The following is a 12,761-nucleotide window of genomic DNA, read 5'->3' as shown; positions in this document are numbered from 1 at the left end:
AAATGAATGTTTTGAGCTGCTGTGAATTTTATTTCTAGAGGTGGTGACAGGCTTTCAGGTACGTGCTTAGGTCAAGGCCCTGTTCATGTCACTTGAATAAGCTAATTCAGGGAGCAAATTAGCAAGTCAAGAAATGGGAAGTCTGAACTACTGTCAAAGCAGTTTCATTCTCTTTTCAAATAATCCAAAAATACCATTGCAGCATAAAACAGAGTATTCAATAAAAGAAGAAAGGAGGATTAACGGCAAAAAAGCACAGCATAAGATATGAAACTTTGGAAATTATCTAGATATTGTTTGAAAAAACTCCTTTGATGGAATGAAGATGAAGAACGGTATGGGATCCTGTCCTGCGCACCTGTAATTGATATGTTCCACATCCATTCATACCACCTACCCCTAAACACCCAAATGTATTGCAGTCAGTGACCATGTGGCCTAATGGATAAGGCATCTGACTTCGGATCAGAAGATTGAGGGTTAAAGTCCTTTCATGGTTGAGTCTTTCTCTCACAGCACCCAACTTATCTTTACATACAAACTGGAAATACACTCTTACAATACTCCTTTCACTCTCACTCATTAAGAAAGCCCAATGCAAACTGCACAATCAGTCACGTTATGCCTTCAGCATTGCTACTTTTCTGTCTTTCTGCCATACCAAAGTACCTCTTCATAAATGCCACGGATATGCAATACGTACACAACAATATGACATGGCACAATCATTCTGAACAGAACTGTGGGTAGATTCAGTGCAGGGAGTGTGTGCGTGCAGAAAGCAGACACTATGCATGGGTAGAAGCTCTATGATTTTCTCCAGGAATAATGCAAATTGTCCCTCAGAAAAAGTATAGTACTAGAAAAGAATCATAAAGGATTGACACAATTGCTGCTTTTGCTGTTGCCCCAGTTGTGTAATCTGTCAAGGACTGGTCTCTTTCAGATTGAGGCACCTAGTTGCAATTGTGTGATAAAGATCACCCTTACAACCATTTTTGCTATAAACTTGAGATCTTTCTGAGATTCTATCTCACAGACTTCTTATGAATGAGGAACTCTAAAATTGTCACATTCCAATTTGTACGTCCTTAAAACTCTGCTGGTTATTCAAATGGGCAGATTGTTTTTTAAATTCCTTTCTGTCTCGAGTTGTAGTTATATTGATACAGAGGCATAATTGTTGAATGATATATATTGGTTTGATTGAAATATGTTCGTAGAGGTGGTGATAGGCTTTCTGTGTCTGTCTGAGAGCAAGGACCGGTTAACGTGTTTTTCCAAGAGCAGTTTGTTGTGAAAGGTATCAGGCAAAGGAGTATGTATTGTGATGCGGTTCTCTGACTGCTTCTGTCCACTTGCCAAAAGTTCCAAGGCCCTATGATAGCACAAAAACGGTAAGATTGAAGTGGTGGGTGCCGGAGGTTTAAAATGGTCAGTTTAATTAAAGACAGAAAAGTGAAACGAATGACTGCAGAAATACTGTATGTGGCCATGAACTGAGATGAAAGGATGATTTTGGAACCCTGTCTTGCAGATTACCCTCAATGCCGCAATGGATAGGGCACTACTCTGACAGACCAGGGTGTGTAAGTTTAAGTCTATCTGAGGTGCACACCCTGAACTAATACATTTTTGCTGAAACCTAATCATATTGTTTACTCTTCCTCGTAGCAGCTTACCAGGGTGATAGTATATTGCAACAGAACCATTCCACTTCTTCACTGAAAAGAGTCATGCTGGTTACCCAAATGTGCAGCGTGTCATTTTATACAACTTTCTTTATTGAAATTAAACTTGGACTCACTTGAAATATTCTCTTTCAAAATGAATGTTTTGAGCTGCTGTGAATTTTATTTCTAGAGGTGGTGACAGGCTTTCAGGTACGTGCTTAGGTCAAGGCCCTGTTCATGTCACTTGAATAAGCTAATTCAGGGAGCAAATTAGCAAGTCTAGAAATGGGAAGTCTGAACTACTGTCAAAGCAGTTTCATTCTCTTTTCAAATAATCCAAAAATACCATTGCAGCATAAAACAGAGTATTCAATAAAAGAAGAAAGGAGGATTAACGGCAAAAAAGCACAGCATAAGATATGAAACTTTGGAAATTATCTAGATATTGTTTGAAAAAACTCCTTTGATGGAAAGAAGATGAAGAACGGTATGGGATCCTGTCCTGCGCACCTGTAATTGATATGTTCCACATCCATTCATACCACCTAACCCTAAACACCCAAACATATTGCACTCAGTGACCATGTGGCCTAATGGATAAGGCATCTGACTTCGGATCAGAAGATTGAGGGTTCGAGTCCCTTCATGGTTGAGTCTTTTTCTCACAGCACCCAACTTATCTTTACATACAAACTGGAAATACACTCTTACAATACTCCTTTCACTCTCACTCATTAAGAAAGCCCAGTGCAAACTGCACAATCAGTCACGTTATGCCTTCAGCATTGCTACTTTTCTGTCTTTCTGCCATACCAAAGTACCTCTTCATAAATGCCACGGATATGCAATACGTATACAACAATATGACATGGCACAATCATTCCGAACAGAACTGTGGGTAGATTCAGCGCAGGGAGTGTGTGCGTGCAGAAAGCAGACACTATGCATGGGTAGAAGCTCTATGATTTTCTCCAGGAATAATGCAAATTGTCCCTCAGAAAAAGTATAGTACTAGAGAGGAATCATAAAGGATTGACACAATTGCTGCCTTTGCTGTTGCCCCAGTTGTGTAATCTGTCAAGGACTGGTCTCTTGCAGATTGAGGCATCTAGTTGCAATTGTGTGGTAAAAATCACCCTTACAACCATTTTTGCTATAAACTTGAGATCTTTCTGAGATACTATCTCACAGACTTCTTATGAATGAGGAACTCTGAAATTGTCACATTCCAATTTGTACGTCCTTAAAACTCTGCTGGTTATTCAAATGGGCAGATTGTTTTTTAAATTCCTTTCTGTCTCGAGTTGTAGTTATATTGATACAGAGGCATAATTGTTGAATGATATATATTGGTTTGATTGAAATATGTTCGGAGAGGTGGTGATAGGCTTTCTGTGTCTGTCTGAGAGCAAGGACCGGTTAACGTCTTTTTCCAAGAGCAGTTTGTTGTGAAAGGTATCAGGCAAAGGAGCATGTATTGTGATGTGGTTCTCTGACTGCTTCTGTCCACTTGCCAAAAGTTCCAAGGCCCTATGATAGCACAAAAACGGTAAGATTGAAGTGGTGGGTGCCGCAGGTTTAAAATGGTCAGTTTAATTAAAGACAGAAAAGTGAAACGAATGACTGCAGAAATACTATATGTGGCCATGAACTGAGATGAAAGGATGATTTTGGAACTCTGTCTTGCAGATTACCCTCAATGCCGCAGTGGATAGGACACTACTCTCACAGACCAGGGTGTGTAAGTTTAAGTCTATCTGAGGTGCACACCCTGAATTAATACATTTTTGCTGAAACCTAATCATATTGTTTACTCGTCCTTATAGCAGCTTGCCAGGGTGATAGTATATTGCAACAGAACCATTCCACTTCTTCACTGAAAAGTGTCATGCTGGTTACCCAAATGTGCAGCGTGTCATTTTATACAGCTTTCTTTATTGAAATTAAACTTGGACTCACTTGAAATATTCTCTTTCAAAATGAATGTCTTGAGCTGCTGTGAATTTTATTTCTAGAGGTGGTGACAGGCTTTCAGGTACGTGCTTAGGTCAAGGCCCTGTTCATGTAACTTGTATAAGCTAATTCTGTCGCGCCGCGCGGTGCGGCGCGAGCCGAGAGCTCGACTTCGGCCGGGCGTTCGGCTCGGGCCGCGCACCGCGTTATTAAGACGCGGCGCGCCCCCAGCCTCTCCTGCGCGTTTCGAGGCCCCAGATTTGCTTGGGGCCTCGTTCTTCCTTCTGCCTTTCACTGTCCTAGGGGTCTCTGAACCCTCTTACCTGTTTTTCTTCGTTTCTTTGTCCTTTCTTCTTTTTGCAGTCTGTTGTGTGCCTTTCTTTATGTCTTTTCCTCCTTCCCAGATTCCTGTGCTTTCCCAGCATTCCTTGTTCCCTATTCTCTATGGTTCCTCTACTATTCTGTTCTATATATTGTTTCCCTATCTAAGATGGTGTCCTTTTACTTCCTGTGGGTCACTTCCTGTTTGTTGGTATATAAGGGCTGTGTTTTTCCTCTTTCCTTGCGCTGCAACACTTTCTGCTCAGTTGGTGTCTTCGCTCCTGATTTCCTTGCCTTTTGGTTTTGGACTCAGCATTCTGTATTTTCTGATTTTTGCTCCTTTCGGATTCCTGTTTGTTGTTCTTGTTTTTCTCCAGGACTTTTCCTGTTTGGAGGTTTTTCCCCTTTGGAAGGGGTTTTTCCCTCTGGCGCTACTTTCTGAAGGGCACGGTCTGTTCTTGGTGTCTCCATTGCCTACAGCACCGTGGCTACCAGAAAGAGTCGCCCCTTTTTGGGCCAAAGCCGAACATTGAAGATTCACGCCACCAGATCTGCAAATTCCAGGCGCAAGCAGCACGTGAGTCGTGACAGATTGCAGCGCCTAACCATTCCGACGGCCTCAAACACCATGGATAATACAGTGGCGGCTGCTGCAGATCCGTAGCAATCTCTGTTAACCACGATTCAGCAACAAGCCCAGGAGTTGCAACAACTACGTAATGAAAATGCTGCGTTACGACAGGCTTTGGCCCTCCGCACCAGTGATGTTCCGACAATCTCCGCTTCTACCCCTTGTTTCTCTGGTGAACCAACCAAGCTTCGCGAGTTCTTGGATGCTTTAACGGTGTATTTCGCCTTCCGACCTACTCAATTCTCCCACGACAGGACCAAGGTGGGTTATCTTATCAGTGCCTTATCCGGCCCAGCCTTGGCCTGGGCAACCCCGATGGTGTCCTCCGACGACCCAGTATTGTCAGACTATTCCGCCTTTGTGAGTCGCTTCAAACAAATGTTTAGCCGTCCTGGATTGGAAGCCTCCGCTGAAGAAGCCTTGTGCGACATCCAACAAGGCTCCCAAGACGTCCTGCAATATATAACCCGTTTTCGTCAGCTGGCGGCAGAGACCACTTGGGTGGAACGTACTCTGGTAACATTATTTCGTAGAGGACTCAAAGAAGAAATAAAGGATGAACTAGTGCATTCTACCAGAGCGGAAGATCTTCGTGGCCTGATGGATCAAGCACTGTCCATCGAATATCGTCTTCAGGAACGGAGATCGGAAAAGAAAAGGAGTAGAGGGTTTACCCAACCAAGTAGCTCCCGTGCATACCTGCAGCGTTCCGAGGAACCTCGCACTCCTGCTAGAGACATCGAAGGGGAACCCATGCAGGTGGATACTACCTGAGGTCCGCTCTCTGCTAGTGAACGAGAAGACAGACGCAAGAGAGGGTTGTGCCTGTATTGTGGTTCTGCTGGTCACATACTCCGTACCTGTCCAGTACGTCCGTCCAGACCTTCGGGAAACGCCACCTCCCGTCCTCTGTAAGAAGGGAGGGGACGGGATCTACAGCTATACCTTCCATCAGCTCCTTTAATGACAATACAACTGCCTTGTTCATCTTTCCTGTCCTGTTACAACTTCCTGACGGTCGTCAAGAAAAGACTATGGCATTACTAGACTGTGGTGCTAGTGGTATATACATGGACAAGACATGGGCTGCTGCTAACCTAGTTCCTACTCAAGCAAAAGAAGTACCCGAACAGGTACACACTGTGGATGGATCTTTGATATCCTCTGGTCCTGTAGACACCACTACCCTGATGTTAAGTCTACAGGTGGGAAACCATCAAGAACACATCTCCTTCGATCTTATTACGTCCCCTAACCATACCATCATTCTTGGAATTCCGTGGCTCATTAGACATAACCCATATATAAATTGGGTTACCCGGACAGTCTCTTTGTCTTCGCAATTTTGTCACGAGAACTGTTTTACTTCCGACAAGTATTGGTCTCCGAAAAGATCCTTAGCTACTGAAGGTGCCACTGGTATGTCCATTAATACGGTCCAAGGGGTCCCAGACCACTATTTGGAGTTTCAGGATATTTTCCAAAAACCGTCAAAACCTGTGCTACCTCCACATCGAGAATATGATTGCGCAATTCCATTAGAACCCGGCACAATTGTTCCTTTTGGGAGGATGTACTCCCTCACGGAACCCGAAAGGGAAGTTCTAAAGGAGTATCTGGACGAAAATATACAGAGTGGTCTTATTGTTCCATCGTCGTCTCCGGCTGGGGCCCCTCTCTTTTTTGTGCCCAAGAAGACTAAGGATCTTCGTCCGTGCCTGGATTTTCGAGGTCTGAATAAAATCACCATTAAAGATCGTTATCCTTTGCCTCTCATCAGGGACATACTGGAAGCAATCAGAGGGGCCCAACGTTTTACTAAATTGGATTTACGAGGAGCCTACCACCTTTTACGCATAAGAGAAGGCGACGAATGGAAGACAGCATTCAGGACCCCATTTGGCCATTTTGAATATAGGGTTATGCCGTTTGGTCTTACTAACGCCCCGGCAATCTTCCAGAGATTTATGGACTCAGTGTTTTCAGACCTACTTAATCAGACAGTCGTGATCTACCTAGATGACATTCTTATTTATTCTAGAAATCCTGAACTCCATACTTCCCATGTGAAACAAGTTCTTCAAAGACTTCGTGATCATCAACTATTTTTCAAACCAGAGAAATGTGAGTTCGACATAACGGAAGTCAAATATCTGGGCTATCATTTAAGTCCCACCGGCATAGCTATGGACCAAGAAAAGGTACAAGCTATCCTAGAGTGGCCTTCTCCTTCTACCATAAAAGAAACACAATGTTTCCTAGGTTTAGCAAACTTCTATCGACAATTCATTCTAGACTTTGCCAGTCAGACTAGCCACATAACTCACACCTTAAAGAAGGACAATTTAAAGAAGGGGTTTGTCTGGACTGAGGCTGCTGAAGCAGCCTTTCAAAGCTTAAAGAGAGCCTTCACCCAAGCCCCCATCTTAAGACATCCAGATACCACCAAGCAATTTATAGTAGTAACTGATGCTTCTGAGAGAGCCATCGGAGCTGTCTTACTCCAACGACAAGAGGATGATGGCCTTGAACATCCTGTTTTCTATTTGTCTCATATCCTTTCCACAGCTGAACAACATTATTCCGTACTTGAAAGGGAATTATTGGCTCTGAAAACAGCCTGCCTTGAGTGGAGGCAGTTTCTGATGGGTTCCAAGGAACCATTTGAGGTAAGGACAGACCACCGTAATTTACAATGTTTAAGAAATTTTGTATGCCAGAATAGTCGTCAGGCCCGCTGGGCCTTTTTCTTCAGTCAGTACGATTTTTATATTACATATATTCCAGGATCCCAAAACATTCTGGCTGATGCTCTGTCTCGCCGATATCCAGAGTGTTCTCCTTCCTCATCCCAGTATCTTCTAGAACCCAGTAAGATCATTGGAGTGGCTCAGTCTTTCCTGGAAGAAGTACAACAAGAATACGCCAACCTATCGGACCATGACATAGAAGAACTAAGACCATTATTGTACAAGAAACAAGGATATTTTTATTACCAAGACCTGATATTCCTCCCTACAAACAAGGTGCAAAAGAAAGCATTACAAATGTGCCATGATTCCCCTGTAGCTGGTCACAGAGGCATCAAAGCCACACAAGAATTACTTTCACGATTTTTTTGGTGGCCTACCTGGAAACTGGATGTGGAAAGATACGTTCAGGCCTGTCCCATATGTGCCCAAGTCAAAATACCTCACACCAGACCGGCAGGATTACTACAACCTTTGCCTGTTCCATCGGCCCCATGGCATACTATCTCTACTGATTTTATGTGTTCGCTCCCACCATCAGCAGGAAACCGGGTTATCATGGTCACAGTAGATTCTTTCACAAAGATGGCTCATTTCACTGGCCTAAAAAAGCTGCCTACTTCCCAAGAACTAGGTCAAATATTCATAGATCATGTCTTCCGTCTCCATGGACTTCCACATACCATAATCTCTGATAGAGGACCTCAGTACATCTCCCGATTTTGGAAGCATTTTTGTAAAACACTGAATATGAATAGAGCCCTGTCTTCAGGGTTCCATCCTCAGACCAACGGACAGACTGAGCGTCTGAACCAAGGACTAGAGCAATATCTTCAATGCTTTTGCAATTCTACCCAAAGTAACTGGAGCACTTACCTCTCTTTAGCTGAATTTTCCTACAATAACTCAGTCCATAGTGCCTCCAAGGTCACTCCCTTTTTCTGTTCCTATGGTTTTCATCCTACCTCTTTCCCTACTTCTCCACAATCCAACTCTCCTCTACCTGCTATTAACTATTTCTCCAAACGCCTTCTCCAACTCCATAAACTAATTCGATCTAATTTGTTACATACCAAGAGGTATATGAAGAAGGCTGCAGACAAGAGACGTACAACCAATCCAAATTATCATCTGCAAGATAAAGTCTGGCTCTCCTCCAAATTCTTGCCCTCACGTCTCTCTCAAAACAAGTTCACACCTCGTTACTATGGGCCTTTCCGTATTCTCCAGTTGGTCAATCCTGTCACTGTCCGTCTTCACTTACCCCATACATGGAAGATCCATCCGGTTTTTCATGTTTCTCAGCTTAAACCTTATGTGCCTGATCCTTACTCACGTCAGTTTCCTTGTCCACCTCCTGTCCTTGTGAATGATGCTCCTGAATATGAAGTGCAGGAAATCTGTGACTCTCGTCTTTTTCATAAACGACTTCAGTATCTGATTCATTGGAAGGGTTATCCTCTCAGTGAATGTTCATGGGAAGATGCCTCTTCCGTTCACGCTCCTCTCCTGACTCAACGCTTTCACTGTTTATTCCCTCTTAAACCTGGGCCTTCGGGAGGGGGACCTACTGTCGCGCCGCGCGGTGCGGCGCGAGCCGAGAGCTCGACTTCGGCCGGGCGTTCGGCTCGGGCCGCGCACCGCGTTATTAAGACGCGGCGCGCCCCCAGCCTCTCCTGCGCGTTTCGAGGCCCCAGATTTGCTTGGGGCCTCGTTCTTCCTTCTGCCTTTCACTGTCCTAGGGGTCTCTGAACCCTCTTACCTGTTTTTCTTCGTTTCTTTGTCCTTTCTTCTTTTTGCAGTCTGTTGTGTGCCTTTCTTTATGTCTTTTCCTCCTTCCCAGATTCCTGTGCTTTCCCAGCATTCCTTGTTCCCTATTCTCTATGGTTCCTCTACTATTCTGTTCTATATATTGTTTCCCTATCTAAGATGGTGTCCTTTTACTTCCTGTGGGTCACTTCCTGTTTGTTGGTATATAAGGGCTGTGTTTTTCCTCTTTCCTTGCGCTGCAACACTTTCTGCTCAGTTGGTGTCTTCGCTCCTGATTTCCTTGCCTTTTGGTTTTGGACTCAGCATTCTGTATTTTCTGATTTTTGCTCCTTTCGGATTCCTGTTTGTTGTTCTTGTTTTTCTCCATGACTTTTCCTGTTTGGAGGTTTTTCCCCTTTGGAAGGGGTTTTTCCCTCTGGCGCTACTTTCTGAAGGGCACGGTCTGTTCTTGGTGTCTCCATTGCCTACAGCACCGTGGCTACCAGAAAGAGTCGCCCCTTTTTGGGCCAAAGCCGAACATTGAAGATTCACGCCACCAGATCTGCAAATTCCAGGCGCAAGCAGCACGTGAGTCGTGACAAATTCAGGGAGCAAATTAGCAAGTCAGGAAATGGGAAGTCTGAACTACTGTCAAAGCTGTTTCATTCTCTTTTCAAATAATCCAAAAATACCATTGCAGCATAAAACAGAGTATTCAATAAAAGAAGAAAGGAGGATTAACGGCAAAAAAGCACAGCATAAGATATGAAACTTTGGAAATTATCTAGATATTGTTTGAAAAAACTCCTTTGATGGAAAGAAGATGAAGAACGGTATGGGATCCTGTCCTGCGCACCTGTAATTGATCTGTTCCACATCCAATCATACCACCTAACCCTAAACACCCAAACATATTGCTGTCAGTGACCATGTGGCCTAATGGCTAAGGTGTCTGACTTTGGATCAGAAGATTGAGGGTATGAGTCCCTTCATGGTTGAGTCTTTTTCTCACAGCACCCAACTTATCTTTACATACAAACTGGAAATACACTCTTACAATACTCCTTTCACTCTCACTCATTAAGAAAGCCCAATGCAAACTGCACAATCAGTCACGTTATGCCTTCAGCATTGCTACTTTTCTGTCTTTCTGCCATACCAAAGTACCTCTTCATAAATGCCACGGATATGCAATACGTATACAACAATATGACATGGCACAATCATTCTGAACAGAACTGTGGGTAGATTCAGTGCAGGGAGTGTGTGCGTGCAGAAAGCAGAAACTATGCATGGGTAGAAGCTCTATGATTTTCTCCAGGAATAATGCAAATTGTCCCTCAGAAAAAGTATAGTACTAGAGAAGAATCATAAAGGATTGACACAATTGCTGCCTTTGCTGTTGCCACAGTTGTGTAATCTGTCAAGGACTGGTCTCTTGCAGATTGAGGCACCTAGTTGCAATTGTGTGGTAAAAATCACTCTTACAACCATTTTTGCTATAAACTTGAGATCTTTCTGAGATACTATCTCACAGACTTCTTATGAATGAGGAACTCTGAAATTGTCACATTCCAATTTGTACGTCCTTAAAACTCTGCTGGTTATTCAAATGGGCAGATTGTTTTTTAAATTCCTTTCTGTCTCGAGTTGTAGTTATATTGATACAGAAGCATAATTGTTGAATGATATATATTGGTTTGATTGAAATATGTTCGTAGAGGTGGTGATAGGCTTTCTGTGTCTGTCTGAGAGCAAGGACCGGTTAACGTCTTTTTCCAAGAGCAGTTTGTTGTGAAAGGTATCAGGCAAAGGAGTATGTATTGTGATGTGGTTCTCTGACTGCTTCTGTCCACTTGCCAAAAGTTCCAAGGCCCTATGATAGCACAAAAACGGTAAGATTGAAGTGGTGGGTGCCGGAGGTTTAAAATGGTCAGTTTAATTAAAGACAGAAAAGTGAAACGAATGACTGCAGAAATACTGTATGTGGCCATGAACTGAGATGAAAGGATGATTTTGGAACTCTGTCTTGCAGATTACCCTCAATGCCGCAATGGATAGGGCACTACTCTCACAGACCAGGGTGTGTAAGTTTAAGTCTATCTGAGGTGCACACCCTGAACTAATACATTTTTGCTGAAACCTAATCATATTGTTTACTCTTCCTCGTAGCAGCTTGCCAGGGTGATAGTATATTGCAACAGAACCATTCCACTTCTTCACTGAAAAGAGTCATGCTGGTTACCCAAATGTGCAGCGTGTCATTTTATACAACTTTCTTTATTGAAATTAAACTTGGACTCACTTGAAATATTCTCTTTCAAAATGAATGTTTTGAGCTGCTGTGAATTTTATTTCTAGAGGTGGTGACAGGCTTTCAGGTACGTGCTTAGGTCAAGGCCCTGTTCATGTCACTTGAATAAGCTAATTCAGGGAGCAAATTAGCAAGTCAAGAAATGGGAAGTCTGAACTACTGTCAAAGCTGTTTCATTCTCTTTTCAAATAATCCAAAAATACCATTGCAGCATAAAACAGAGTATTCAATAAAAGAAGAAAGGAGGATTAACGGCAAAAAAGCACATCATAAGATATGAAACTTTGGAAATTATCTAGATATTGTTTGAAAAAACTCCTTTGATGGAAAGAAGATGAAGAACGGTATGGGATCCTGTCCTGCGCACCTGTAATTGATCTGTTCCACATCCAATCATACCACCTAACCCTAAACACCCAAACATATTGCTGTCAGTGACCATGTGGCCTAATGGATAAGGTGTCTGACTTTGGATCAGAAGATTGAGGGTATGAGTCCCTTCATGGTTGAGTTTTTTTCTCACAGCACCCAACTTATCTTTACATACAAACTGGAAATACACTCTTACAATACTCCTTTCACTCTCACTCATTAAGAAAGCCCAATGCAAACTGCACAATCAGTCACGTTATGCCTTCAGCATTGCTACTTTTCTGTCTTTCTGCCATACCAAAGTACCTCTTCATAAATGCCACGGATATGCAATACGTATACAACAATATGACATGGCACAATCATTCTGAACAGAACTGTGGGTAGATTCAGTGCAGGGAGTGTGTGCGTGCAGAAAGCAGAAACTATGCATGGGTAGAAGCTCTATGATTTTCTCCAGGAATAATGCAAATTGTCCCTCAGAAAAAGTATAGTACTAGAGAAGAATCATAAAGGATTGACACAATTGCTGCCTTTGCTGTTGCCCCAGTTGTGTAATCTGTCAATGACTGGTCTCTTGCAGATTGAGGCACCTAGTTGCAATTGTGTGGTAAAAATCACCCTTACAACCATTTTTGCTATAAACTTGAGATCTTTCTGAGATACTATCTCACAGACTTCTTATGAACGAGGAACTCTGAAATTGTCACATTCCAATTTGTACGTCCTTAAAACTCTGCTGGTTATTCAAATGGGCAGATTGTTTTTTAAATTCCTTTCTGTCTCGAGTTGTAGTTATATTGATACAGAAGCATAATTGTTGAATGATATATATTGGTTTGATTGAAATATGTTCGTAGAGGTGGTGATAGGCTTTCTGTGTCTGTCTGAGAGCAAAGACCGGTTAACGTCTTTTTCCAAGAGCAGTTTGTTGTGAAAGGTATCAGGCAAAGGAGTATGTATTGTGATGTGGTTCTCTGACTGCTTCTGTCCACTTG

The 12,761-nt window shown here is 42.8% G+C and overlaps 1 non-coding gene across 1 annotated transcript; it reads left to right on the top strand.

Moving 5' to 3' along the window:
- The first annotated feature begins 2,252 nt into the window (after positions 1 to 2,252).
- Positions 2,253 to 2,325, top strand: TRNAR-UCG (transfer RNA arginine (anticodon UCG)). Its single transcript has one exon. It is a non-coding gene; the product is annotated as a tRNA-Arg (tRNA).
- Positions 2,326 to 12,761: the final 10,436 nt, after the last annotated feature.

The sequence above is a fragment of the Pleurodeles waltl genome, chromosome 4_1, assembly GCF_031143425.1.
Source record: "Pleurodeles waltl isolate 20211129_DDA chromosome 4_1, aPleWal1.hap1.20221129, whole genome shotgun sequence".
Taxonomy (NCBI): Eukaryota; Metazoa; Chordata; class Amphibia; order Caudata; family Salamandridae; genus Pleurodeles; species Pleurodeles waltl.
This window is presented reverse-complemented; position numbering and strand designations above follow the sequence as displayed.